Genomic DNA, 6,282 nt, shown 5'->3' with positions numbered 1-6,282 from the left:
TCTCTGTGTAATTCTCTGTTAGAGTATCAGCAGGCAGATGGGTGGGTCTCTGGTAAAACCCTCTAAGGATAGCCCTTTGAATTATATGTTAAGTAAATGGCCTTTACCCGGTGTTCAGGAAAGAATAAAGATTTGAATTTGTTTTTGGGTAACAAAATAGCAGATAAAAGATCTGGTAAAAAGAGAGAGAAGGACAGTGCCCCTGGCTCTGTGTGGTCGAGCTGTCACTTTACTAGGGGTGCATGGAGATTTTGTAAGCACAAAAGAAACAGTTACACCTTGTGTAGAAATTGATGTGGCTAGTGTTGTGGAAATTGAATTGTGGAGAGGATGTGCATTTTCCCCAGAACATGTGCAGTGTATATTGTAGCAGAGGTAAAAGAAATGCAAACCTACCAATATAGGTTGTGTTGTCTTTTTCAGATCACTGGGTGTTTGAAAGCAGGAGTTAGAAGTAAAAGGCAATCAAAAGTCTGGGAAAGTTAATTGTGACTTCTTAAGTAAGAATCTTTAAGCTGTGGATAGCTTTGGATCTGGAAGCAAGCCAGAAAGCATCTGTATTAATGCAATTTTCTAACTAATAAGGTAGAAGCCACTGAAACCTGGGCTGCCTATGAAACAAATACAAGGAAATATGGGATAATTCCTCTGTTTTGTCTAAAATCAACAAGAGTACGTGTATATAAAGGAAATATTTTAAGCAATGACTGACTGCCCAGAAGGGGTAGACCTCGGTTCTTTTGTCTTTCAGATCATCAGAGAAAACGGATGCCAGCTGAACAGCATTCAATGTACCATGCATTTACTGGTACAATAGGAATTATTTTTGTGTTCTTTGTCCTGTCTTGTGGTGTTTGTCTTGTGGCCAGAATTGTTGGGTTTAATATTTTCATAAGACAGTCGAGTTCAAAATTAAATAGAAGGGTTAAATCAAAAAGCAGATACTTGTTTTATTCAACTTGGAATACAAAAAGTGTTTGGATAAATCAGGAAAATGTGATATACTAAAGTCTAATACATTTGCTTAAGGAAAAAAAAAAAAAACTTCATTGGCCAGATTTTTTTAATTGAAAAATATTGTTATTAAAATTTGCATACCAACAGTCTTTGGAAGCAAGGACATGGAAGGTTAACCCACTCCCCATATTGCCCATTGGATCTTTCTGGCTACCTCAGATTTCTAGCCAGAGGGCTGGGGAGGGAGGAAAGCTATTGGACACCTGAGGTTGTACCGAGTGGACTCCTCAAAAGTGGGTGTGCTTGTCCTGGTTTGTTGGTCCAAAGCTCTGTAATAAAGTTATTTTACTGGAAGGGTGTACATGGCATACATTGAATAATAAGACTAATGTACTGTATAATGGCAATGTGTATGTGTTCATTGTTGGGAAAAGGTGTATAAGTGAAGAGTGGAAGTTTCCTTTGTAGGTTAAAAGAAGCCAAGAAGGGGAGAAGGAAAAAGAACAGAACGAGTTAACTGAGGAAAAATAGCTAGCAAGCTCAGTCCAAAGATAAGATGCTGGCACCATCCAAGGACACTGCCCACAGCTAAGACTTGGCTGATAGCCAAGAAAAGGGGGGCCTGAATGTGCCCAAGCAACTATGAGATCTGCAAAACACTGCCAGGCATTAATGAAATGTGTTAGGTTTCTTTTCTCACAGATAAAAGAAGTGCTACCCAAAGACCCTAGCAGCCCTGCCATTCATTGAAACAAGGAGACTGAGTCTACGTAAAGTCCATCAACGAAAGACTCCTTTGGCTCCACACTGGAAAGGCCCTTTCCAAGTCCTGTTAACCACCACCACCACTGTGAAGTGCCAAGGACTACCTGCCTGGACCCATGCTTCTCACTGTAAAAAGACCCCTCCACCTCGGGAGAACTCTCCGACTGATGATAAGCCTATTTCTCCTTCTAGCTCTGCTGTGTCTTCTGGACAGCAGGAAAAAGAAAGAAAGAAAAAAAAAGACAAGGTGAAGTGCTAGTAACCTCTCCCTTGTCCACTGACAGACCTACTGTGCCTCTGGATTTTTCTAGAAGAAGCAAAACCATTACAGGGTGATGTGCTAGTAACCTCTCCCCTGTATGATGCTAACCACACTGTTTCAGGAAAAGAGAAGAAGGAACACTTGCTTCATTGAAACCACAAAGTCCAGGGATTCCTGACTACAAGAGACATTAAGAACTGACCCTGGTGAAGAAACAAAGAATTATACACTGGCAGGAAGAAACTTGTGGGACCCATGCTTGGGAACGTGGTATTGATTGGATTTTGGGGTTTATTCTACAGGCTGCGCCCTGTGTTTTGGATAAGTCCTTCAGCATGTATTGCCCTTATCCAGTTTCCAGATTACCTCTACATACCCAAATTGCTCACAGGGGGCTGCCATTAGATTAGCACAACAGAGGGCTTGGGTTATTTCCTCTAGAAAGAAGAGAGACTTGACCGGATCCCTTTGGGATGGGGCCAATAATGCAGCAGCAGTTTGGAATATTTTTAAGAACCAAGAACATGATGAGAAATTGGGGCAACTAGAGAAGGCCATTGGCCTTGTTTCTGGAGCACAACTAACCCAGGTACAGGCTGGAGTTGGTGAGTTACATGTTATTTCTGCCCTTAGTTCAATGACCCAGAAGTTGCTGACAGAGATGGTATTGAATATCACTGAGGCTGGGAAGGCATTGCAGTGGGATCTAGCATGTTCAGAAGTCAGGATTTCCTGAATGACCAGCTAATGGCCATTCGGAATGATATAGAGCATCAGGCTTGGTCCACTTCCCTTACAGACACATCAGGAGTACCATCTGATCTGTGGCCATGGAGACATACTTGGAAACTTTCTGGGTGGAAGTGTGGACATTCTCAGTGCTCCTTCCAAGCATATGGACCGGTTGGGGGGGGTGTGGGCTCCCACATACCGAATCCTGCCGGGTCCATGGGGAGGATGCATGTGGGATTGGGTAATTCACCGAGACATCTGGGAAATTAGACCTCCTGGTATGCCCAATCGATTTTTAGTCAGTGCTCCTGGGATTACATCTGACATTTGGATGGGGTTAGGGAGTCAATGGACATTTTGGCCGTTACAACCCCCACAGCTTCAGTGTATCCGTAAACTGAAGCCAGGAGAAGTTGTTACTCTTCATGACTACGTTTGCTGGGAGGGTAGGGGACAAGGAACTACCCTGACAGGACACTTATTTTTTTAAGCTAATGATAGCTGTGTGTATGTTAAAGCCACCACATTGCAAGACATACATTTTAATCTCATTATCACTGCAGGCAATCATATTATTTACTGGCCTGCAGATAGAATTTTGCAAGTAGTCCTTAGGTTCCAGATACCCTTTAATTGGACTAGTTTAGTACCTGATCGATTTTAAAATTTGTTTTCACTGTTACCAGAGGTTCAGAAAATCTCTCAAGTACAAGGGCAAATTCACATGCTTCAAAATATGTATCAAGTTAAAAAGTATGCCTTTCAGACAGCTTAGAGAGTATCCACCTTATGTACTAAGTATGATGTATTGTGTTATATGACTTAGGCTGTACAACAACCCCATCATATTATCGCTATGGGAATGTTATTGCTTGTGTTGTGCAGGAGTATGTTATTGTTGTTGTAAAGGACGTAATAATAGTAATACCTTTCATGTCCATGCTCATCATGCATTGTCATTACATCCAATCAAAACCCCTAAGGTTGAAGCATCTGATGTAGAATCTGAATTCCGAGATTTAATGCAAATAGAGATTTGAAAATGTTTGTTGTACTAGTAGTACAAAAGGGGGGGTTGTGGAAGCAGAGAAAGAACTGACAGGAAGGGGATGCAATGCATGACAGTTCGTTAGCAAGAGTTAGGCTAACTGTAACCCTAATAACGCGAGATTTGTAGAAGCGAGGAATGTGTGAGGCGAGTGGGAAAGAACTGTGTGAGAAGTTGTTGCGACCTGGTGTAGATAATATGGAATGTAGACTAAGAGTCTACATTAGTGAGCAAAACAAGATATCAGAATGACCTATGTATAAACAAAATGCAACTGTTGCTCATTATTGTCTGTAACAAAAGGTATAAATGCTTGCTGTAATTGTTTACCTGTTGAGAGACCTGCTTAGCTCTCTCCCTCTGCGCAATTGTGAGAGTTAATAAAGCATCTGACTTGCTATACCTAAACAAATAGTGAGAACTCTGTTTTTCTCCGACAGGGGACATAAGTACTGTACATAAGAAAGGCCAATTTCTCAAACTGTCAAGTATCAGGGGGTAGCCGTGTTAGTCTGTATCTACAAAAACAACAAGGAGTCTGGTGGCACCTTAAAGACTAACAGTTCTCAAACTGTGACGCTCTTCTGACAACAAAAATTGCTACACAACTCTAGCGGGGGGGGGTGGGAGATCTAAGCCTGAGCTCGCCTGCCCCCAAAGGCGGGGCCAAAGCCCGAGCCCTGCCACCTCAGGTGGGGAGGCCAAAGCCCAAGGGCTTTGGAACTAGCAGGGGGGCTGTAACCTGAGCCCTGCGACCCAGGGCTGAAGTCCTAGGGCTTCCGCTTTGGCCCTGAGCAATGGGGCTCTTGGGCTTTGGCCTCAGGCGGTGGGGCTCAGGCTTCGGCTTCTGTCTCAGGCCCCAGCAAATCTAACACCAGCCCTGGTGACTCCAATAAAATGGGGTTGTGACCCACTTTGGGTTCCGCGTTCACAGTTTGAGAACCACTGGGCTAGCAGAAGCCAAATACCTCAGGTACATCATGGGGAGGGGCATAGTGAAACCCCCGATGAACAAGTTATAGGTAATACAAAGTTGGCCTCAACTGCTCAGGAAGAAACTGGTCAGAATATTTCTGGGGATAGTGGGATATTATAGCATTTCATTCCCCACTTCACCACCCTTTGACAGATCTGATAAAGACCAGAGGCCCAGGCATGGTAAAATGGACCGGTGTAGCAGAAAATGGACCGGTGTGCACATCTGACAGCCCTCTGCAGTAAACCCAGTGCTAGTAGCTCCAAACGTTAGAAGGAGTTCAGACTATAAATGGATATCTCTGAAGTAGGGTGGGGAGCCATACTTCCTCAGCTGGGAGGAGAGGAAGAATACCCTGTCTTGTACCTCAGTAGAAAACACCTACCCAGAGAACAAAGGTACACTGTAGTGGAGAAGTAGTGCCTTGTGGTAAAATGGGCCATGGAAACCCCCTAATATTATCTGCTTGGACAGAGGTTTACCCTTGTTATGGCCCATGCTCACCTTAAGTGGATGCACCAAAACAAAGAAAAAGAAAAAAAAAAAGCAAGAGTAACAAGATAGCTCCTGTTGCTACAACCTTTCCACTACAAAGTGCTGCACAGGGCAGGAATCTGGCCCGGCAATGCTGGGAGGATAAACTGTTTCTCACATAGCCCAACCGCATAGTGCTGTGGCCGGAGGAGGTGCAGATAGGTGACAAATTCAGAGCTGGCAGCTAGAGTTGGTGAAGGGAGGTCTGTCAGTTCTAGAATGGTGAAGGCCCTTTTCCCTATGAACTGAAAAGAGATTACCTCAGGCTAATCAGAGACACCTGAGTCCAATTAAGGGGCCCTGGTGACAGTTAAGCCTCCCCACCCCCTTCCAATGAGAGAGGGAGGGAGAGGGATGAGAGGTGACTGCAGCAAGGTTTGGGGAAGTAGAGAGAAAAAGTGTCTGCAAAGGAGGGACGGGGAGGGGTTGGTGACTAGAAGTCAGTGTACTAAGGCCTTGTCTCCACTTTACTGTGCTGAAACTTTCTTGCTCAGGAGTGTGAAAAAATTTCATAGGCCTACCCTGAGGCTTTGCCTTGTAAACATCATAAATATACCAAAGTTAAGAATTAGAAACCTCTGGAGTAGGACTGATTTACTCCAGTTACCTCCCTGCTGCCAGAAGGAGAAATGCTGAGGCTGGCATGGGGAAAGAGTTGATTTACCACTGTACATTGATTTAGTTTAGGGATTGCAACTGCTTTGGAGGATAGGGTCATAATTCAAAATGATCTGGACAAATTGGAGAAATGGTCTGAGGTAAACAGGATGAAGTTTAACAAGGACAAATGCAAAGTGCTCCACTTAGGAAGGAAAAATCAGTTTCACACATACAGAATGGGAAGAGACAGTCTAGGAAGGAGTATGGCAGAAAGGGATCTAGGGGTTATAGTGGACCACAAGCTAAATATGAGTCAACAGTGTGATGCTGTTGCAAAAAAAGCAAACATGATTCTGGGATGCATTAACAGGTGTGTTGTGAGCAAGACACAAGAAGTCATTCTTCCGC

The sequence above is a fragment of the Chrysemys picta genome, chromosome 4 (assembly GCF_011386835.1).
Source record: "Chrysemys picta bellii isolate R12L10 chromosome 4, ASM1138683v2, whole genome shotgun sequence".
In the NCBI taxonomy this organism is placed as follows: domain Eukaryota; kingdom Metazoa; phylum Chordata; order Testudines; family Emydidae; genus Chrysemys; species Chrysemys picta.
This window is presented reverse-complemented; position numbering follows the sequence as displayed.